We start from the raw sequence: 23541 nt of genomic DNA on the forward strand, positions 1-23541 counted from the left end.
GGGTCTGGCTTTGATGGTCCAGGAGGGTTCCCCAGCACTCCCCTTACGCATTTGCAAAATCGTGTCAGGAAACCCAAAGGTGTCATTGCAGATCTGATCTCCGGCTGAGCTCATCTAATAACAATGGACATGCCTCTCCCTGCAGGGCCCCGAAGAGGGGAGAGATCAGGAGCTAACTAGGACCTCATGGAGCTCCTGAGACCTAAGGCCCCCATGTAGGTGGCTGTTCCCTGTGGCAGATCTCCTGCAGGGAGGGAAATGTTCCCCTCCTCTTTCTGACGGAGGATGGAAGAGGGTTTCTCCATCAGGAATAAGAATTGGAGGAAGGCCTGGATGCTGCCTCTGCTCCCACTCCTTCCTCCAGGTTGTCCTGCAGGGCAGAGCAGTCTGACCATGGGCATCCCACTGCATGAAGTGTTATTTAGGGCAGAGGCACTAAGGTGTGTTTCCAAACAAGCAGCAGACACCTGGCTCAGTGCTTTCACCCTGGGATGATCAGCGCAGCACTACTGTGCATTCAGTATCTGGCTAAGTAAGGCACAGAATTAACCCTTTTCCTCTCTCTTCCCCCAAACGGTAACGCCAGGGGTCCAGAGGAGCCATGAAACAGCAATTTTCATTCCATGTTAGACACATGACTTACTCTCATTCTACCTGAAGTTTCTGCCATGACCCCCCATGGCAGGAGACCCCTTTAAGCTCCAGAATGTGCTTACAAGTGCCCAACCTAAACACAGTGAGGGTTCCCCTCAGCGCACACGGAGCACCGCATTGCCCCTCACCTACACATTATAATCATTAGGTTGTTACTGGTTCTCTCTTTTTTCCTGAGACGAGGTCATCCCTGACGAGTAAGGTCCTCGTGGACCCAGTTCCCACTCATTATTTTTAATGGGCTCTTGGTGTTATGGATCATATCACTGCAGTTTGACGCACATAGTGAAAATCTGCCTTGAACAACACTTGTCCTCTAAAAGAAAAATAGTCCCTGCAGAGATGTACATCTGGATGTGCTATAGGATGTGCTATATTCATGCACACATGCATGGGAACTTCTCGCCAGAAGAACAAGTCGCATCCCACCACAGCCATGGTTCAGAGAGCCAGCCCCGCCAGCTCCCAGCATCATCGCTTTTCTCTCTGTGGCTTCATTTAATCCTTCCTAACAGGGGTGACTAACTGCAGTTTGTAGCTTTAGCTGCGCTTAAGCTCCCCCAGAGACTGGGGAGGATAATGAGGGCAGGACAATTAAAACGGGTGCTGGCAGTGCGGTAACCCGCGGGGTAACCAGGGCCGGTGTGTGTGCGGGTCCTGGCACGTCCGCCCCCAGCCCTGGGGTGCCACCACCCACACAGCCACACATGGGGACACGACAGCGCCTTCCCCCATGCAAACACCTTCTGCTTCTTCCCCCCAAGCCCACCGCGACCTGGACACACACCGGGAGCACTCCTTTAAAAACTGCCTCAGCCGAGTTAAAACTCCAACGCGCAGCAGCTCCTCGGCTCCCGCAGAGAGCAAGGGCAGCTCGGCAGCGTAACCGGGCTGGTTCCAGTCGCTGCTTCGCTCCCCACTGCTCCAACCTCTCCAACCTCATTAAGCTAACGGAGCCCCTGACAGTTCCCACCGACTCATTCCAACTCACACACTGACTCCTCGCCTTTGAGCATCCTCGTTTTTCAGTGGCATCTTTTGGTTTAGTTTTTTTGGCAGAGAGCTTTTCCCTGCCCCTAGAGCTGCCTCGCCGCCTGCCCAGAGACCCCACGGGCTCCCAGCTTCCCGGCAGCTGCCTCTCCCCCCTCTCCGGTGAAGCAGATGGAGCGACTCGCTCTTACCTTGGGCACCCCAAGTTGTCGGCGGTGCTGCCGGCGGCGCGGCGCAGCGTGGCGTGCGGCGCAGGGAGGCTCTGCGCTGGCATCTCCTCTAGCAGTGATGCAGTCCTGCCGGGCGCCGCATGCCAATGATGCAGCTCAGGGGATCCCAGCCGAGGGAGCCCAGGGCTGGGAGGATGCCCAGGGCCGCCTCTCCCACCTGCATCCCTGCTTCTCCCACCCCAGCTGCAGAGCGAGCGGGGAGGGGGCGTGCGGGGGCAGCCAAAGAGATGGGGAGAGAGCGAGAAGCTGCACAGCAGGCAAAGAGGGAGAGAGGGGAAGCTTGTGTAATTTCATCACGGTAATAAAATCCAACCCGGTGCCTGAACGTCGCAGCTCCCTAGCAGAGTTCTACATTACATGGGGGATTTTTTTTATTTTTAATTGCTGGCATACAGGAATGTTTCTAGCTGTAAGTAGAAGGGAATCCCAGCATGACTGGATATTATGCTGGCGTCCTTCATCTCTCCGCTTCATATATTAGACCAGTGCTACATTGGAGACCCCTCTCCCTGGGCTGGCTAGAGGGCAAGGTGCCATGTTTCAGGGATAATCCTACTGCGGGATAAGCCGGTTGTGTTTAAAAACCCCTTGTGTTTATAATTTGGGGGTCCACTGCCAGAAAAGCAGCAGCAGTAAAAATCCCACTGTCCATGCAGTTTTGTGCTTACGAGAGACCGTGTGGGCACGACAGTGTGGAACGTATTCTGCCATGGAAATCCATCCATAATCCTTTTGTATCATTAATAGAGATAACCAGGTAACACGAGGAGGCGTCTTACTGCGGAATAAAGAATGGAGCTCCTAACTACAGGAACAGCATTGTCAGTGCACGTGGGGGGACGTCCACACCCTGCAACATCTCCTCATGCAGAGATGCCCAAATTAGTCCAGATAACGGGAGCAATGGCAGGTTTCCATTGCTGCTTCTGGTAACCTAAAACCGAAGAGAAGCATGAAGCCACAGGCTTCTCAGAAAGCAAACAGGCATGGATTTACAGGGCAGCATGAGTCCCTCGTGCTTGCCAAAGGGATACAGCAAAGCAGAACCGAAAGTGCAGCCACTCATCCTCGCTCTGTCAGCAGGTGACATCTAGAAAGCCACTGTCCCACTCTGTGCCTCAGTTTCCCCACCTGTAAGACAGTGCTGGCACTACTGCCTCTCCAGACTGCATAAGCATGAGGTGGTATCATTCCTTGGCTGTTTCCAGGGCCCCTCCAGACACACTCCACCTTTCTTCTCTGTCCTGTATTTTACAGCCCGCTCCCCCCTCGGCTCACCTGGTTTGAATCTCCAGCTCAGATGTGTTTGTAGTTGTTGACAGCATTACAAATTGGGCCTTAAAAGTCTCTCTTCATCTGGTTGCTTGCTAGTATAGCTCTTGTGACTGTACTGGTGGCATCACTTCAGTACGGAAAATGCAGTAGGTGATTAATTTAGATTTTTTTCACACCCACTCATTTAAAAATTGGAACTCAAATCTGAAGTTCAGCTTTATTCTCCCTAGCGCAATACATTAGTTTAATTGCATTTTGTGTTTGGTACAGTGCACTGATTGCTTTGATGTGGGAGCACTTCAGAAGTCAAATTATTATCACCACTCCTGTATGCTACAGGCCAAGTATCAAGGCCTTGGCAAAGCTGAAAAGCAATCCAGTCTGTCACAGTGCCACCGAGTACCACTTTGCTAGTCTGTCACCGTTCCTCTGAGCTCTCCAGCTCATTAACACTTCACATTCTTCAAATCACAGTAACGCTATTTGCGTGGGTCAGACCCACTGCACCTTGCGTGGGTCGCGCTCAGAAAGCGCAGCAGCATCCATAAATGCGTTTCCCCGGAGAGAGCTGTGGGGCAGTCCCGGAGATGTTCTCCGAGCTCCACCACAGCTGCCCTGGGAAGAAGGCTGCTCTTCCCTGTGTCACCTTCCCCTTGCAGGTGGGATTGCAAGCCAGGGAGGATGTGGCAGACTGGCCAAACGAGCACCCCAATGTCCCTGCTGAGCTTTTCTCAATTCCCAGAAAAGTCCCTGCATCCACTTTGCTTACTGTTTCTTATGCAGGATAGCCCTAGCTTGGGTAAAATTGTATTAAATCTCATTGCAGGATCAACAGGGAGAGAGGCAATAAATCTGGGAGACGTTCTTTACCATTGCACTGTGATTATCAGTGTTTCTAATTACCTCTGCACCCTGGGCACAACAGTGAATCTCTCTGTTAATCACTGCTAGCCGTATCCAGGTATCTGAGATGGAGAAGAACCATTTTCCATGCTGCCATATGGTGCCAGCGGGGAACCGGAGCCTCATAGGCTGCCTGACATCGAAGGCAGCAGGATGGGGAGGCCTAACATCTTTCTATTTAAAAGAGCACATTGATGAAATCCGCAGCAATCCAACTGTTCCAGAGCTGACAGAGAAGCAAATGGAAAACAAAGCTGAGCTGCAACTAATAAAGAATTGGTGTAGAGGTGGACAAAATGATATAACCTCTTCTATCATGGGGAAATAGGTGTCTGCGTGAAGGTTGATCAGGCAGGTACATGTCTGCATGGTTCCATGGGCAAAGGGGGCTCAGTCCGGCCCTATAGCTGACCGAGCAGCCCCAGACCTCCTGGGAAGGGGCGTGGGATGGGAGGTCTGGCCCAGCCGTGGGAATGGAGCAGAGCCCCACAGCCATAATCAAGCCATTCCATTCTCCTCTTTTGTCCCACTTACAGCATCAGGGGTTTCCCTTCTGGCCCCTTGCACGAACAAGACACCAGGGACCCTCATGCTGTGGCACAGAGCTGGGCAAACTGGGGCACCCTTCTTCAGCAGTGCTCAGATGCTGTCGGGAAGGCGTCCAAGGAGAACCGGAGCAAGGCAAAAAGTTAAGTGGTGATAGGGCAGCCTCTCTGATGGTTGTCAAGTGAAAGGAAGATAATTAGAGGAAAAGTATGACTCTCAAAACGCACAAACGATGCATATTTCACAGCTCTGCCAGAGCCATCGCTTACATGCCAGAGCGCTTGCTGTGAGCAGCACTCGATACCACAGGGTGCTGAGAGACCAGTAGATGTTCAGGGCAGGGCTTTTTGGCTTGGTTTTCAGGTTCTCCTCCACATGCACGCACTCACACATGTGGGTGGGTGCACGCACTGACACGCACACTCGCGCGTCCCTCTCTCCTGCGTGCTCTGCACGGGGAGCCCCAGCAAAATAGAGACAAGGCCCCTCCAAAAAGTGCTGAGCTATGACAGTGCACACCCCTGCACCCTGGCCCCGGGGATGTCTTTGTCCAAACAGGAGCCAGGAGAAGCCAGCTGTAACATGTAGCAGGGGTTAAACAAGTCCTGAAAGGAGGTTGCAGAGAGGTGGGGGTCAGTCTCTTCTCAGTAGAACAAGAGGAAATGGCCTCAAGTTGCGCCAGGGGAGGCTTAGACTGGATATTAGGAAAAATTTCTTCACCGAAAGGGTTATCAAACATTGGAACAGGCTGCCCAGGGAAGCAGTGGAATCACCATCCCTGGAGGTATTTAAAAGGTGGGTAGACGTGGTGCTGAGGGACATGGTTTAGTGGTGGTTTTTGGCAGCGTTGGGTTGATGGTTGGACTCGATGATCTGAAAGGTGCCTTCCAACCTGTACGATTCTATGATTCTAAGTCTGAGGGACGTCATGGCAAACCCTTGAGCCGACAGGGCGTGAGGCTGGGGGCTGCAGGGTGGTGGCAGCAGGAGCTGGACATTGCCACCTCTCCGAGGTGTGCAGTGGCAGCAGGCTGGCGGCTGCTGCTCTCCGCTGGTGGCAGCCATCCATCCAGAAACAGCCCTTACCTCCCCCTCCCTCCACCACTTCTGCTAATGAATCTCTGCTTAGGAAAGCCAGAATGCGGCCAAAATATAAGGGAGAGTCCCAGGTAACGTTCGATTGCATCTGCTATTGTATCTGATAAGTGGCATTAGTAATACGGATAACGAATACAATGCAAAAAGCTATATAAGTGTTAAGTCTAATTATTGGTATTTCTGCCTCCTTGCAGACGTAGGCAAAACGCGTGTGGAAGAAATCTGGGTATCAATAAAATAGCTGTCAGTCCTGCGCGCTGCGGGTCTCGCTCCAAAGGGACGACCTTGCCAAGACCCACAAACTAATGAGGAGGACACAGGAACCAGCAAAGGGCGAGAGCTGAACCACGTTGGCTCCTGACGGAGAAGGACACAGCTGCTGCCTGGATTGGGGAAACTATGGTCAGAAAGGGTTTTACATCAAACACGTTGCCGCCTGAAATCATGCTGAAGTCAGGTCTTGGGTCTGTGAAAGGCTCCCGGGTCCGTAGTTCAGATGGGGTATATGAATATATACATACACATGTACCTACCGGATGGGGCGTGTTGTTCAGTGCTGGTCAGGAGCAGAGAAAGACCTTTACTGGAGGCTGTAACTCCTGCAGCATGAGTTTTGCCGCCCACATGACTAACCTGCTGCCTAGAAATGTTAAAAGGAGAGATGAATGGCTGAAATTAGGAGAAACGGGGAAAAAAAAAATCTCAATGCGCTTTATATTTTCCACTGAAATTCTGAGCTCATCTGACTAAGGCTCTGTTTTCACAAGGCGTAATAATACTTTTTTTCCTTAAATTAGCCTGTCACTTTCCTCCTGACACAAGCTCCTGATTATGGCAGCAACCCAAAGGGCGGCACAGTCGGCAACTCGCAGAGCACCGGGGAATCCCGGCACAACCTGCGCTCCCGAACGTCAGCCCCGTCACCGCCTCCGAGAGAGGATTCCGAGAGCACAGGCTGCAAAACGCGACCTGCATTTGTGCCCTCCAAACCAAAGGGGCTCCTGAACTATCTAAAACACGCACGACATCACTGATGCTGAGATTTCAGGGCACAAGTGCAGCCACTGAGGCAATATCAATTCACCTCAGCTAGAAACCTGAGCTGGAGAGGCTCTACCACACTAAGGAAACAGAAGATGAGCATAATAGTAAGCACTTAGCTGAAAACTATTTGTGGCGTAGAAGCTTTGGTTTTCCGAAGAGCCACCGGTCTTAAAAGGTGCCACTGATGCGTGCTGTGACAGGCCAGGGAGACGCGCTGTCAGGCGACGTCCATCAGCAGCATCGCTGTCAGTAAATGGTCAAATGTAAAGGGATACGGGTGCTTAAATTTCTCTAATCCAGCAGAAACCATTCCATAAGACAGACCTGAGCGGAAAAAAAATGGGTACCTTGGCAGGTCTTGGTGCAAAGGCCGAGGCAACGAGGGCGGTAGGACCTGTGCTGACAGTGTTGGACCCACTCAAATGTAGTGCTGTCGCCATCTCTGCTAAAGGCAGCACACCACCAAAGAGCTGCATCCTCCAGCATCACCTTAAACATTATCTTTTTTGTCTTCTTTTTTTTTTTTTTGTTTTTCTCTTTTTCTAATGGTTCTCTCAGTCTAGGTTTAAAATCCCAAGTGCAGTGAACCATTAAAGAGCGGTTCACACATCGCTTTCTTCCCTTGTTTTCATCTTCCGAAATGGAGGAATACATCGTCAGGTTAACTCTGACTTCTCAGACCTCTAATGCGTCAGGCAGAGTTTATTTATGTGGAAAGGGCGAATGGTTCCCTACATGTTAATAGCACAATCAGCAACAAAATCCTCAGCATTAATATTTAACGTCCTTTGTTATGTACGTGCCTGACTGTTATTCAAAGAGGGCTGAGTCAGGAGATCAGAAGCTGCTGGGAATTGAATAAGCATTATTTGTGGGATTTCTCTGAGTGGAAACTGAAAAGTAGAAAAGACATTGTTTTTACGTGTGGCAGCCCAATTGTTGAGAAACTGTGCATTTATGTATAGTGTATAATATATGCAAGAAATTACTGCAATGGCACCCTGTGGCTTTTTTCACCACATGATTTCTTTAATGCTATCGCCTGCTTACTCGCCCTGTATGCATACATAGGTATTAATTTTACGAGAAAGGGAGGCGAAAATCTAGCAGACTAAAACCAGCATATGTCCCCTGCAAGTTCGTGACTATTCGTGTAACAGTAGGACATCGAAATCTCAGAGAAAGAGCAGGCCCTCAGGAGTGGGCACTGCATAACTCATAGCACAGTCACTTCTCTCTCACATCTTTTAGCCAGTTTTCCTATGAGTTAGACAACTAAGTACATTAAGAATGTGAATCCTGCATCATTAGTATGTGTATGTATACACAAACCCATATTTTTTCTATATGTTAGATTAAATAAATATGAATCTTCCATCTGCTCTTCCTCTGTACCCATCATGACACACCTGATTGTTATAGATGGTTCCATCCTGCTCCCCCCTACAGAGCAGGTATCAGCCTTGTCAGTAGCTTTCCAGATATCAGAGCTATGGCTGGTTTTCAGTTTAAATTGCCCATAAAAAACTTCCCACATTTCCGTGATTACTCTGCAGCTATAGTAAATCGTCTAAGCCTGGTGTACAGCACTCGTTGCATCTGAATAATTTCCAGGAACGCTCTGTTAGATGTGGGCATCTAAGGGTGTAAGAAAATGTGGTGTATTACATTACAGAGAAATTACACATGAACCTGTAATTACAGACGCAAAGAGACAGAGGAAGGTGGGGTTCAGGTTTCATTTTTTTCTTACTTGTCTGGAAAAGCCTTTTTTCCTTGAAGCTATGCTTTCTGGGGAATTTCCTTGAGGGAAGCGGAGGGGCTTCCCCCTCTTCAATAAAAGGTGGTAAAAAAAGGAACTTTGGGAGTTTTCAAATGAAAATCATGTTAGCTGTTTACTCGTGTCTTTGCTTCACATCCTATACACAAGGCTGCTCTAAGCCGTACCAGAAGGGACTTTAATGAGTTTAATGTGCACTGGGCTTCATCTGCGTGCTGCGCATCCTGACGGACAGAGAGCTGGCTGAGCAGAAAGCACCACAGCCAGGCTGCTTTCCAGTAATGCAGCGGGAGGGGGAGAGGGATGGGAAGCGATTTTCACAGGACGCAACTGGAAATTGCATGAAGAAAGAATTGCTGATGATCCTGGAAGTGTTTCGGGTATTCGAACCATTAGCTTATAGCATTGTGAAATTATCTATCACCGTCGAAGCTTGACGTGAACTGGCTGTGTTTGCACTTGGGCAGAGATTAGGTATAAAAATGGAGAGAAAGGGGGAAAAGCAGGAGTGAAGGGGAGGCGAAAGCCACAAAAAGCATCGATATGAATCCACAGCAGGGAGCGAGGAGCAGCCTGGGTGGCTGCAGTGGGGACCCGGCTTCAGCAGGTGGCAGCAAGTGAGCTGGGGATGGATGGATGGATGGATGGATGGATGGATGGATGGATGGGTGGGTGGGTGGGTGGGTGGGTGGAGGAGATGCTGCTGCTGCTGGGGATGGAAGGAGGACATGCCGCTGCAAAGGCCAGGGCATCTCGGACACGACACAGACCTCAGGGAATTCATCAGCCTCCTAATAACCAGCAAAAACGAAAAAAGGAATAAATAAATAAATAAATCTACAAAATCTACAGATCACTCAGCATAAAAAAACTGAGATAGCAGCTGGCTGATGTGCTGTAAGCCTTACATTATTAAGGCAGCAGGCAGGCACTGGCACTTATTTTTTATTTTATAGTTATTTCAACAGCTCTATCCTAGCGCCCAGGTGTCACAGTCCCTGGGGCTCACCCCTGAGGAGCTGTGTTTTCCCTCACGAAGGCTTCTAGCCGAGCTCTGGGAAGATGCAGGTAGGGAGCAGTGCTGAGAAGGTCAGCCTCTGCCGCAGATTTGCTCATATTTCGAATGCAATGTTTCCGTTTGGACCAGACAGGTCGGTGCAGATGGGAATGTGAGTGTTCGGCTGCAATCCTGAGCCAGCACGTGAGCTAGTTTCAAGAAGAGAAGGGAGGAGATTTGCTTTCCTACTTTCAGCCTGAATTCGGTCTTTCAGCCTGAATTCTTGTGATATAATATTAACATTACATATAAACAAACATAACGAGGAGCCATCCATATTCATGACTGCCGTTCCTGTTACCTGGAAGTCCTTCAGGGAGCCGCTCCGATGCAACACGGCATTCACTGCTTTCCAAAGCCCCACGATTAACTGACCGTTCCCCAAACCATGTTCCCCCTCTCCTCGGGATCCAGCTGGATGCCAGTCGCACGCGCATGTGTGCCTTGCAACAGGAATTTCTTTAGCAGGGATGAGCCAGACTCCTCCTTTCACCCAGCCCCCAGGGTAAGACAAAAAGGAAACCCACAAGATTTTGGTTTTGCAAAGTGTGTGATGGCTCTTTATTGAAGCTAATGAAGAAAACACACAGTTTGGGAGTTGCATGACTCATGCCTATATCCTCTCTAGCTCCATGTAAAACCAACAGTGTCAGAAGCTCTCGTCAGACAGTGTGACAGGTCAGCATGTGACCACAAACACCACTGCCAAGACGTATGGGGTTTGATCTTCTCAGTAGGGATGGGCACACAGGCTTGCTCAATGGTAATAAAGATGCTTTTGTCTTGCCCAGCTGGAAGCAGGACTGGTTGAATACCCCATGAGAAAGCTGGCTCTCATATGATCTCCAGACCATGTTTTTCATATCGCATAATCTGAAATGATATTAGAGATAGAGCCCAGGCCTGCTCTGAGCTCCTGGGGCATCCATTGGTTTGCTGCTCCTGGCCCAAGCCCTGAGGACAGTCCACTGTCAAGCGTCACTGGGAGAGCACTCAAGGAGACCAGGTAGCTGGTAGATGCTCCACATCATGTAGATGGCTTCTGTAAACACAGCTGTGTAGCACCACCATAGAACAACAACCAAGTGTTCATGCTTAGTGGAAAACAGAGAGTTTGAACTGTTAAGCAATATGCAGAAACCGAAATGCAGTAGCTGAACAAGGACTCAGCACTGTCTACCAGTAAGTAAGACACAAGATCTCCCAAGGAATCAGAGACTTTGAGCTTCTTTTGGTGGGCCCTTCTCTGATCCCCAGCTCACACCTTTCCTGCCTATGGACCAGGAGCATGCTCTCCCAGAAGCTACAGCACAGCATAAATCCAGCATACTCAGCTTGAAGCTCCCCATGGCGTGACCTGGCACATGTGACATAAACAGATTTCATTCGGAAGTACCAGGGTCCCTGACAACCTCCCTGATGATGCTATTATGCTGCCCACTCTGCAGATTCCTCATCTCCTGGTGAAACAGGGCTTCCAGTCTTCTCATGCAGGTAAGCTCATCCAGTCCTTCCTTCCATGAAGGGAGTTTTCTTTATTACAGACCCAAAAGCCATTCAAAGCAACACACTTTTCATATGGACGTGTGCAAGTGAGCTGGGTAGGGATGTGAGCTCCGGACACCAGCAGAGCCTTCCCTGTCCTGCCAGACATGTAAGCAGCCTGATTTTCCTAAGGATTTGGAGACTGAATGAGGCAAATGAGCGTGGTGGGATTGCCAGGGCACTGCAGATTCAATTCCTGGCCTTCTTTCCAGCACTCGCTTGCAACCTCCTCTCTGCCCAATCTCTCTAACAGGCCGGGAAGCAGATCATGTGCCAAACCCACCCCTTTTACCCCCACTCCCTTAATCATCTCCCTCCACCACATGTGTGCATCTGCCCAGATGTGTACTTGCTGCCTAGAAGTTTTACATCCAATACACTCAATTTCCCAGCGCTGCAAACAATCAATCTCGATGTTTCTCTGTAGGCACAGCGCTTCCTTACGCAAAGAGGAGAGCAGAGGCGAAAGAGGGGGTCTCCACTCACGCTGCTTGAAATCCCTGCCTTGCAGTTTGCTGGCAGTCCTTGCTGAATGTCATATCCACATGTACAACATCTTCCCGGGTTCTTTTTCTCCCCATGTCTTGGCTGCCTGAAGGTGCTGCAAAAGAGTTGGAAAAGCCAACCCTGAGCAAATGTTGAACATGTTTTCATTGCTTTCTTTTCTGTTTAAGGAAAAAAAAAAGGAGTTATGACTCCAAAATGCTCTTGTGAAAACATGACCTTTGGCTGGAGCAACACACCAGGTCACAAATAGGTCTCTGGTGCCTTTTAACAACCGGCTGAGGTGGCAGGATCCATTTGCCTGCTCAGAGGCTCGCACGCCTCCGGAGCGACCTGCAGTCTCTGGTGTGATCACTCCAGCAGCAATTCAGTGAACGGATGGTCAGAGAGGTGGGAATCGTGCCACATAGTGGGACTGGGGACACAAGAAGACGTGGCTGATGCTTCCCACCATGGGCAGTGCCCAGGGGCCCCGCTGCTGCTGCATGCGTAGAGCAGGAGAGCAGAGAGAAACTGCACTATGAGGGGAAGAGAAGCAAATGTAAACTCAAGTTCTTTTTGCCTTTTTCTCCCTCTGTAAGCATCTAAGCACTGGTTACCTTCCCGGGCCTGCTGGATCCCTGGATCTGGAGATGCTTCCTCTCGCTGCAGCAGCTGCCTGCCAAGAGCTGAGAGACTTTGATGCTGCATAGCCCCATCCTTCATCATAAGCAAGCATCTCATCACTGTCTCTAGCAGGGATGCGGTGCCAGCCAGTCAGCAGCCTCATTTGTTTGGAGTCCAGCCTTGTCCCTGCTTTGTTTGCTTCTTCTCATGGCAACAGACAAGCTGCGGAGAAGTTTTTCACCCACACGCTTTACCTGATAACAGCCTTGAACCAGCATCTGTTTGCCTGGAGGCACAACTCCTTGCTGCTAGTTGGGACCTATTTCTTTGGAATTGTTGGTAAATGATGTCACTTCGGAATGAGCTCCCGTCAGGCTGTGTCTGTGCTACCTAAACTCCAAAACTGCTGAAACTTGCTACCACCAGTGTCCGAAGGGGTACAGGGACAGAGTTGTTGAGCATGTGGGAATCATCCCTAACTCCGCTCAGATGGCACTAGGCAAGTCTGTCGTATTTGAAAATTGCCTCCTGCTGGGGTAGAAGGGATGTGGGTGCAGGGGTCTGCTCACTGCTCAGCTGGTATCCCTGTGTCTGCCCCTCTCTGCCCAGGGGAAAGCTCCTGCTCCGCTCTCTGCCATCACTGCCTGTGCTCCCGGGCAGGCGATGCCTCCTCCTCCACGGTAGGTGCCGTGCCTGGCACAGCTGGGCTGTGAGCTCAGCCGCTCGGCGCTGAAAAAAGAGAAAAATAATGACAATGGCCGTCAATGGCTGGGTAATCACAGCCTCATCTGGCTCATCTCGGCCAGCGTCTGCAGCTGGGGATGCTGCATCGCTGCTGCGCGCCCGCTCACCCTGCCTCTGCTGCTCTGCTTGGGGACGGTCTTGAGAGGGTGGGAAGATGTGCTCAGCTCCTTCCTCAGCCTTCAGGGTCTTTAGTGGCACTTGACTTAGAAACGTGGCTATTTCAAAACCTTTCACAGTGCTAGTTCAGGCCGGAGGGACCCCCTGTGACACCCAGTGTGGGGTTAGCTCTTGCAGAACACTTGGAGCATCTTTTAGACTTTATCTGCTCTGGCTGATGGCGAGATGTTACTGGGTACCAGAGAGCAGCTCAAACACCACTGTGGCAAAACGGGCTCGGTGATTAACAGGATTAAAGCGGGGCTGGGTCAGAGCAGCAGCTTGGTCACCGCACAGACAGGGCTGAGCTGCAGGTCCAGGGCTGCCAGCCCCTGGCAGGGTGGATGCTCATCCACAGAAATGTCACACGGATGATGCCAGGGATGCGCAAGGGGACCTCATCCTCTCTGGGGGCAGCACGCTGTAGTAGGGAAGCCTTAAGACCCTTCACAGCATGATTTTTTAAGATTGTGTGGTTTTTTAAGATAGGACCAGTGACCAATCGGACAGCACAGTCACTGTGTGTGCCCAGATGCAGTTCAGCCCAGATGCAGTTCAGCACAGATACAAAGCACCGATGGTCCCACATCTAGTCAGACTTGCCTATCTCCAATTTTCAGCACTACACAGCATCATGATTTAACTCTTGGTTGGGCTGGCAGGTTGTTACCGCATCCCCTCAGGTTGCTGTTATTGTAGCGGAGGTGGAGTGATCTAAGCTACGATACCGTTTTTAAACACTTCACTAATACGTTTTGGCCCCGACGATGTTGGGTGTGGGACCAAAGACAAACATGCAGTCACGCACAGACACACACCCCTATGCGTAGACACCCTTCGCACCCTCAAGTTTCTTGCTGGCTGATGAACAAGGGAACAAACGATCTGAGGGAATTTAATTTAGCATCAGGACCCAGCGGAGCGCAAAATCCCACCCGGTGCCAAGGACTTGTGATTTACGCTTTTGTTCCTGCAACAACAGACAGAGGCAGAAAAAAAAAAAAAAGAGAGCTTTGCCGGATTTTCCATCCCCTGCCGAGACGTGAAGCCGAATGGCAGCCAGTATTCACAGCAACACCCACGGTTAAGCACCAGCGCTGTTGCCAATTCCTGCAATGTTTTCACAAGCCTCACAGCGTTCGTTTTCCTTTCTTAAAGCCCCAGCTCCTGGAGTCATGGGCTTAAGCAGAAATACCAGGTTTTGATTTTAATAGCAGTTTCTATCCCTCAATGTTAAGAAGAAAGGCTTGAGAGTGGGACAGGTTCAAAACCTACAGAGAAAATAAACCAGCATATCTACTTCAAATCTGGTAATCGTAAAGTCAATTTTACTTGAAGACAAAGTTTTGAACATTTTGGAAAGCAGAACTTGTTATCAGTTGAAGGAGACCCTTAAATAGATAAAAAGCAGTCTCAGCTGAGAAGATGCTGCAGGAGGAAAAACAGGCTTCCGAGTAGACTGAGTTTCCATTGCTTTATCCTGGCAGAAAGATCAGCAAAGGGAGAACATCTGGGTTCAGTAGCTAAGGTAAAGCACTTTTTGTGTCAAGAGCAAACATTAAAATTCAAAATGTGAAGACTGAGACTCCCTGGAAAGAGAATTAAGCCCAGTAGATAACCCTTCCTCTGGCCCAAGGTTGGACTGTGTGGACAGTATTGATACATCAGTGCTGCAGAAGAAGGAGGTGGGGGATCTGCACGTAAAACAACATCTTCCATTTTGCAATGCTTGCTGTAAGAAGCTTTGTGTTGGAGTCCTACAAAGCAGTCAAAGGGATGGACAGATGTCCCCAACACCCACAGCCCCCAGACCCATACTCATTAACTGCTCTGCCTCTCCTGTTTCCGTTGCAACTTAACTTAGAACTGGAGCTGCTTCAATTTTTTGTCCTATACAGGCCTAAAAGCAATTTCAGTGCAAAGCAAGTAATTAAGAGCAATAATTGTGCAGACACCCTCAGAGTGGGGCCATCCCCCGTTTTGCTGCAAATTTTAATCATTTTAAGTTGAAAAAGCTTGTACGATCCTTGAACCCACGTACGGCTTTAAAGTAGAAAATGGGATGCTTTAAAAGACTATGGTGATAAATTGTTCCCATAAATGATGAGAAATGTTTAAATCAATAAAACGTTTGTTTAGATGTCCATATGGAGGAAAGATACAGTCTGTTGCTCTTCATATTGGATTGATCCCACTGTGTTAAATTACAGCTGGCTACAGCCCTTCATCGTTTACTGCACAGCTTGACAAGCATGTAAAATATTCACACTGAGCACAAAAATTTTGAGTGTCTGATCTCTGCATTGTCCTTGTCACTTCCTCCCAGCCAGGGCCAAATTAAAGGCTGCTTAATATGGGGGGAAGCTTGCTACAGCTCTCCCACCAGCCTTTAGCTGCCTTACCCAATATCCTCTCGGATGGCCCGGAGGAGCGAGCAGCTGGGGAGCAGATGCAGGCAGCCTTCCACACGTGACCCCGTGCCTGCCTATAGCCCTAGCACTTAGGGTTTATCAGCTGCTGTTGATCATAAATACATAAATACAACAATAACGTGGTCTTAAAGGAGTAGCTCTGTTGGAAGGTGCCTGGTCTGTGGTCTTGAGAGGGTCACAGCAGCGACGGTGGGTGGCGGGAGGAGCAGCCAACGCACTAAAAGGGAGCTGGGAGCTCTGGGCGCTGCTCCTACCCAGGCTGGGCAACACTGGCCATGGCGCTCGCCTGCTCAAACACAGAGCAGTGCGGGATGTTCCCCCTGGGTCCCGGAGAGAAGCCAGGAAGGTCGGCAATGGCAGCTTTTAAAGCCATCTGAAGTTCAGTGGCCAAAGGATCCGTGATTCGCAGTAATAATCCTGGGTAGAAATAGACCTTGAAACTAAAGAGGTGCACGCGAAAGCAGCTGCCTGTGCATCCCCCCGCTCTGTGAAGCCAGGCGGACCTGTCACTCTTGCCTGCAGGCAGCACTGGCAGAAAGGTGGCGAGAGGCAGGGAGGTCCTTCAGAGGAAAAGGCAGCTCCTGAAAGCCCCATCCCTCAGAGATGTGCTGGTGGAGGGGGGCATCCCTCTTACTTCACTCCACTTGAGTCTCCCCTCTACCAAGGACGGGCAGGAGATGTGTTAGGGAAGAAGCTGGGCTGGCACCCATACTCCTGCCTTGTGGTGCGGTGCCTGACCAGCCAGGCTCGGAGGAGAGCTCAGGTTGGACACAGACATTAGGAAAGCTGCACAGGGAAAAGCCCAGGCTGCTCACAGAATCATAGAATCATCAAGGTTGGAAGGGACCTTTAAGATAATCGAGTCCAACCATTAACCCAACACTGCCAAAACCAGCGCTAAACCACGTCCCTCAGCATCACGTCTCCCCGCTCAGCCCCAAAAGGCAGCACATCACAGGTTCACTTCAGGTAACTATTCAGGAACTTGGACCAAGCTTCGTCAAACCGCTCCTCAGTCACTTTTTGGATGTGCCAAAATAGCCCTGTTAGTTTAGGGGTCCCAATGAGTGTTGTCATGCGTCCGACAAACTCACTTCTTCCTCTCTGGCTCCATTTTTCCCTTGGGAAAAGTGCCCTGTGCCCTGCAAAGCCTGCTTATTGCCGTAGGCAGCCCCATCAGGGCAGGGAGAAAAGCAGCAAAAAGAAACAAAACTGATGTCCTGATCAGAGCCGGTAGAGGCCACTGCTGTATGCTTTAAAAATAACTCCAGGGCTGAGATCCCTGGCATAGTCTTCACTCCCGAGCATGCTCCTTGCTCCGGCGGGTGTTTTTCTCTCTCCTCCGTGGTGTCATGTCTTGGCTCGAGCATCCCCAGGCGTGTTGCAAATCGTTGGGTCAGAGCCACGCTTTCTGCTCTCCGCAAAGGGGTGACTGATGTCAGTGGCTGCGTACCTCCCTTCCTCCCCTCCAAACTCACCATCGTCAGCAGACGAACCCTCAGTAACCAGTGCTGGTAAATGCAGGCCCCCAAGGGACTACTGCACTCCAACCCAGATATCTTTAAGACTGTGTAGTATAAAGATTTTTTATAAGAAAGCAAGCAAAATAAAATTTGGAGTCTCTCAGACGTGGTAACCTCAAAAACGTGGTGGCCACCTTTCGTCGGGGCATGGTCTGCTCTCCTGCCCTGAATACTCTGTCTTTGCCCCCTCTGCACTCCGTTGCACCTGCCCTTCCAGCTGGGCCGATGTTGCTTTGGGCTGACCCTTGTCAAAGCTTTTAACTTTCTCTGTGTTCATTAAGATGATATAAAAAAAGATATAAAGTGGACTGAACACTGAAATCCATAAAAATATTGCTGCCCTGCTGCAGTTTCACAGCTCGGGTCTGTTTGTACGCACCCAGCGATGGAGCAATATGTGAGGTGCCTTTGATGTTTGAAATGGCTTGGAACTGTGAAAACGAAGCCGAGCTGTGCCTTTGCTTTAGTGAAATAAACAGAGAGGTGACTATAAATGCCAGTTGCTACTCTTGAAAAAGGCACCAATGTGGAGAAATAAGTAGGGCACTATCAGCAAAGTCAACAGTTCTTTTTAAAATAGCTTAATTTCTTTAAATAGCTTTCAATATATTTTAGAATAGCTTAAAATTTATTTTTTTAAGAGACAGAGGGCCTTTTTCATTAGATGATGAAAGAGGGTGTTATTTTTTTCAGAAATCTGGCATTTTTTCAATGTCTGCCTTTTAGATTTATGAAGACAAACTTGCTCCTTGTGCCTGTGTTTTATCATCTCATTACTCCCAGTACCAGGGGGAACAGAGCGCTCTCACAGTGTACTCGGATGGAGATGTTGTGCCCCAGTCCGTCTTGGTCATGATGAAATATAGCTGAGCACAGTCAGCTCGTTCCAGCTGCTGTTACACCTCTTTCTGCTCTCCAAGTGGAAATGCCGTCATCAGAGGGCGTGTACGTGTGTGAGAGATGCCTTCCCAATGGGCCCTCTGGGATCCAGACACTGAATTAGCAGTGTTGCCTAACGAAGAAGCTGCTGGATGTGGATGCAGATTCACTCCAGCCTGGAGTACTCTCAATTTTGCCATCCACCTCGTAGGACACTTAGGGCCAGAACCTAAAGAAGCTAAGGTTTGCTGTTTTCTGCCTCAGTTTACCCATCTGCTTGGTAATTCTGGCTTCTTTGATTAGCTATTCCAACATTTCTGAATGTGTTAATTAATTGCTATTATTAATACATAGGTGGGTCACTGTTCATTTCCCATCTATGTCCTTGCATAATCCCATTCCCAGTTCAACAACTGAAAGCGTGACTTTGCTACCCGCTGGCAAGGTGGTGCCCAGCACAGAAACTAATCGTCCTCAGTTATCACTTTCCTTTTCATCCCTAAATAGAAAGGACACGTACAGCAGCACAAGTATTATCTACTCAGTCGTTTTGCGTAAGCAGCTCATTTCTGGAAGAGATCAGTAGCTCGTTTATCCACAGCATGTGCTGCAAACAAGAAGTCCAAGCTTTCAGTCCCCTACCACAGAAAATTAGGCCCGGAGGGGACTATCAGCTCTTTTATTCCTTGAGGATATTTGTACATTTGCAGTCACTCCTTTTCCAGTTTGAACCAGGGAGCAGCATGGGTGTAGTGGCTGAAGAACTAATGTTAACCAATCGATGCTACACCGCCAGTGCTGGCACCTGAATAACTTCTACAATATTTTAAAGTGTTGCTTCTAACCTGTAAGACCAAGCATTATATGGGTCTGGCTGTTGCTGCTATTGCATTAGAGCACCAGAGGTGACAGTATTCCTGGCTCGGAAGACTCAGCCCGACTGCATATCTTCTCATAACAGGTTTTTTTTCCTGAGGACATCCCTGAAAGCACTGCTGAAAGCACAGCACAAGTGTGGGGTGTAAGCCTGGTTTAGAGACTCTGCCTAGAGCAAGCGGCAAGGACAGGCAGTGGACAGTTGGACAGGAGTCCGGGGGTCAATAAGTAATTGATGGGAAAAATACAGAAGACACTGGGCTCCTTATGACAGCAGGAGCAGAAGAAACCAACAGCAGCAAGACCTGCTCCAAAAGCTATAGGAAATAGTGCTTTAGGAGGCAGTGAATTCCCTGGGCACTAATCATGCTTCCTGCTACCTTGTTTTCTAGTTCATTGTACTTGTTTCAGCCATTGAGGTAAGCAGCTGATGCGGAGTTAGGGTGGAAATGGCCCCGGGAAGGCATGTGGTGTGCACGTGCACGGAGGTAATGGCTTTACCGTGACCGGCCCTGGGGGGCTCAGAGCCAAGCCAGAGCCGAAGAACGGATGCAAAGAAAATAAAGTGCAGCTCTCCATCCAGTGAGTGTGGCTCATGCGCAAATGGCTACGTGGCTTTCAAAGGAAAGGGTTTCAGGCAGGAGAGCCAGGCACAGCTCTGGGAGGTGTTAGATAGCAGAAACCTCAGAGGGAAAAGAAAGACGGCTATTTCATTGCTAGAGGTACTTAAAGTTCAACTGATAAAACACTGCAAATGGACTCCAGGGAAGTAACTGAACGAGCTGAAGTAGTGTGAGGGTGTGGGGAAGCCTGATACATGATCTAATAGATGTGAACTTCTGTGATCCTACAAAGCCATAGTAACGAGACACATCATGCACATCTTCCCTGCCAAACACAACCAGCTCCCTTCTTCATTCAGTCTTTCAGCACACACTCCAGTTGGCCGTATTACACAAGCCATCCATACAGTGAAGCGTTGAAAACAACCAACACCCTTTGTAGATGAGGGATGGTGATTAGTCTACATCTTCATTCTCACTTTTATAATAATCATCACGGCGCTTTGTTCCAATGCACAGCAAAGCAGTGTTGCACAAACATCTAAACCCTCCATAGCTCATTAAGTTTCTGGAGCCGTCTCTTGTCCTCTCCTTCAGACTTACGATAAATTACATCCGGGTGGGTAGTTGGATGTTTGCTGTTTGTAGAAAAACCTCTTAGAGGCTCGTAGGGCATTGCATTTCCAGGTGCCTGCTGCCTGTGCTAGAAGAGGTGGGTGGTGAAAGTGGCATGCTCAGGACACAGGAGCAGGGAACACCATGGGTTATTCTCCAGATACCCCATCAGTGCAGACCAAAGGTGATAGCTGAGAGGATGCTACAGCCATAGCTGAGAAGAGGGGACTGCCATGATTCACCTGAAGGTAATGAAAGACAGGAAAATTTGCTCCCATGCAGAGACTGTGGATATTAGCTGAGGTGCAGATATTTAGCAGGGATTGCTTTTCTGTCATTAGCAGTCACATCTTGCACAACTAAATTCTCTGTGAGAATAAACAGCTCAATATCGAAAAAATCATCTGCAGAAGTAATTATCTGATGGCGTATAGAGCCACAGTAAATGAGCAGACCGTGAATTCTTACTTATAAAATTATTTTTAAAGTACAGGTTATTTCAAAATAGCCTTATATAGGCACAGCAAGACACCTTCATTTTTTGCATATTCTTTACATGCACAGCTGTAAACTCCTGGCCCCAAACTTTTTTCTTTGCCCAGGGGTTTCTGCATAAGCTGCAATGTCGGCTTTATTCTTCTGGTTGCCACAACAACTGAGAGAATAACCCAGTTCCTTTTTTAATTTTAAAGATGCTCGAAAAAGGAACTGAATGGGATTACAGGAGAAACCTGCTGTGGCCGTACGTTGGCACAGAGCGATGAGCCTCCTGGTTTCACTTTCAGATTCAGATACTTAGTGTGGCAGGAGTGTCTGTGGTTACAGAGATGTAAAAGGTATTACAAATAGTTTTATTGATATTTGGATTAGTGTGCAAATCAGACTAATGATAGAGGGAGAGACCTGTTTGTCTACGTACGTACAGGCTTTCAACAGCTCTTCATAAGCCAATCAAATAAACAGTGTTCCCAATTTGTAAAAAGTGTAATGTCACTACTTTCAATGAAAAGCAGTGATGTTAACAGCATCCCAAGATGTCTAATGCTTTGCAGGACAAAGTTTAATACGGGCATTTTTATTCCCATCTTGGTGGAATAAATGGGAGATGGTTTCAGGGACATCAACCTGATTCTCTACCCGTGTAACACTAAACCCTCAGATGTGGTTCGGAGTTGAACATATACATGCACCGCTGCTCTTGGCTTGTGATAAACCTGAGAAAACGGATGCCAACATTTGGAAACATACTACAAAGGAGAGAGGGAGAATCAAAATCAAAGCAAAGGATTTTGAAGGGCAGAATTGTGCAAGAGAAACACCACCAAATCCTATGTCTATCTGTGCAGCATCAACCTCTTTAATATATTTGAGGTATTTATTATGTGAGGCATTTAATCTGCTGTTCTGTCAAGCAATCTTTCTTGATGAGATGCCTCTCAACTTTCTGAGCTGTTACTGTAAGCACATAAGTTACTTTCTGCTGTTGACTAACCCAGGCAGACGGTGGGAGGAGGGAGAAGTTAACAAAAAGGGAAATACCGCTTTTGCTGAAGTTCTCAGATGGCACGGCTATTTAATCAGCCACAAACAAATTCTCCGGGCTGGCAGGTTACCCCAGATAGCCATTTCCATGACCCCTGCCTGCTTCGCTTCCCAGGGCAGCTACGCAGTAAGATGCTGAATCAGCCTCACTGATAGCAAAGCTCAAATATGTCTAACCATGGTTTAACTGGCAAAAAAATAATAATAAAATAAAAAAAAAAAAAGTTGTGAAGACAAAGACCTCATTAGTTGAAGCCGTCTGCCGACTGTAATGACATCCTGGACACCTGTCAATACAGAGCTGCAGGGACAGAGGAGACCATTTGATTCTAATCTCTTTCTTTCCAGTCTGGATCAGTTCTGTCTCTGTTTGATCTATCAGAAGTTTAAATGGCCAGCACGGTGGCCCACTCTGCAGCCTGAAAGGCTGGAGATAAGTCTGCAGAAATACCCAGCTGACCTTGGAATGAGCTTTGCTTGGATTTGCTTACAGGTGGTGATCAAAAATACCGTGTGACGGCTGCTTAATATGAAATAGATCCCTTCCACACAAAAGCACATCAGTGTGTGTTGCAAAACACGACTTGCCCAGCCTGGGATGCCAGAGATGCCGTATCCCATTCTCGACACAGACGATGTAATGGGCTGCTTTGCCCAAGCTCCTAAGAGATGATTGAGAAGCGGTTTAGCATTACAGGAGCGAGGGGAGATCCTGACAAGCCAGAATGCCAACCCTGCTGTGCATCCACCTCGCAGCACGTCCCACGCGCCAGCCACTGCAAATAGCCAGCCAAGCCCAGGCTGACCCGGGTAGCCAGAGTTCTTGCAACAAAAGGCAGAGAAGGGAACGGAGAAATGATGCTGTTATGGTGGCTCTCCAGGTCTAGGCAATGTGGAGAGACAACATCCGTGAGACTGGTTCCTCCTCAAGAACCTCCTTTGGCAGTGGGGACAACCACCCTACCAAAGCCACGTGCTATTCATATACATTCAGAATTAACTCTTCAGAGGAAAGGCAGAGGGAGGTAGTGCGGTAATAAAAGTTGATGACCGGTGGCACCTCATGTATCATGACACTACGCTTGCCCTGGTGAACCATACTGCATCGCTGCGTGCGTGCACAGCACCTGGTGAATGCCCAAGTCCCTCTTGTCCCTCCTGGCATTAGGATTTGTGGCAACGTACCTTTGATTTCCTAGGACCCACATGGCATTGGTTTACAGTGCTTGGGGAAGCAGCTTTCTTTTCCCCTCCTGAGAACTGAAGTTATTTTAATTCACTGCCACGAGAGATCTGTACTTCATAACAGGCCAACTCTTCGTGCCTCTGAAGAGACATGTTCAATGGCCCTTTTGTACTTTTCTGTGATTTGGAAGTGCGTTAAGCTGAGGAAAAGCACAGTGCATTTTTGCTGACCCTTGTGCGCATCAGCAATTCTGCTGCAGAAGTACCAGGACCATCTGGTGGGTGTATGTCATCTTGCAGAGCTGGGATGACTGGCAACGGGTGCAGAACTTGTTTGTGAGAAGATGGGGCTTCATGACACAGGGAGAGGAACTTGCTGGCTTTCTAGTACTGGAAATTTCAATAAAGGGAGTCCAGTTTTTTCTCAAGATATGAAGCCAACCACCACAGTCTGCTACAGGTACATGTTGTAACACACAGATGTTGGCAAAACAGTTGGTGGGTGGCTGATGATGGAAATTCAAAGAGCAGTTTTTAAAGCAGTTCGTGTTCAGCCCGTAGGTTTTGTGAATATGCCTGAAGTCGACGGTCCGAGATGTGACTTCCCAGGCTGCACTTGGATCTCTGTGAAATACATATGCTCCCTGTTGGTCTTCTTGAGGAAGGCATTTCTTTCGGTACTTCTTCTTCATTCTGCAGTAGCAGGGTCATGAACATCAATAGGAAAAGTTTGGGCAAGTATTGAATGCAAGGATATGAAGGGGAGATGGTGTTCATATCTTTGGATAAGCTGG

At 48.8% G+C, this 23541-nt stretch overlaps 1 protein-coding gene across 1 annotated transcript in view; it reads right to left on the minus strand.

The window, feature by feature from the left end:
• SV2B (synaptic vesicle glycoprotein 2B) overlaps positions 1 to 2336 on the minus strand; it is a 68006-nt gene extending 65670 nt beyond the window's left edge. Inside the window, exon 1 of the mRNA XM_074600740.1 lies at positions 1836 to 2336. The gene's annotated coding sequence lies outside the window, so the exon portion shown is untranslated. The remainder of the gene's footprint in view (positions 1 to 1835) is intronic.
• Positions 2337 to 23541: the final 21205 nt, after the last annotated feature.

This window comes from Larus michahellis, chromosome 9 (assembly GCF_964199755.1).
Source record: "Larus michahellis chromosome 9, bLarMic1.1, whole genome shotgun sequence".
Lineage (NCBI taxonomy): Eukaryota > Metazoa > Chordata > Aves > Charadriiformes > Laridae > Larus > Larus michahellis.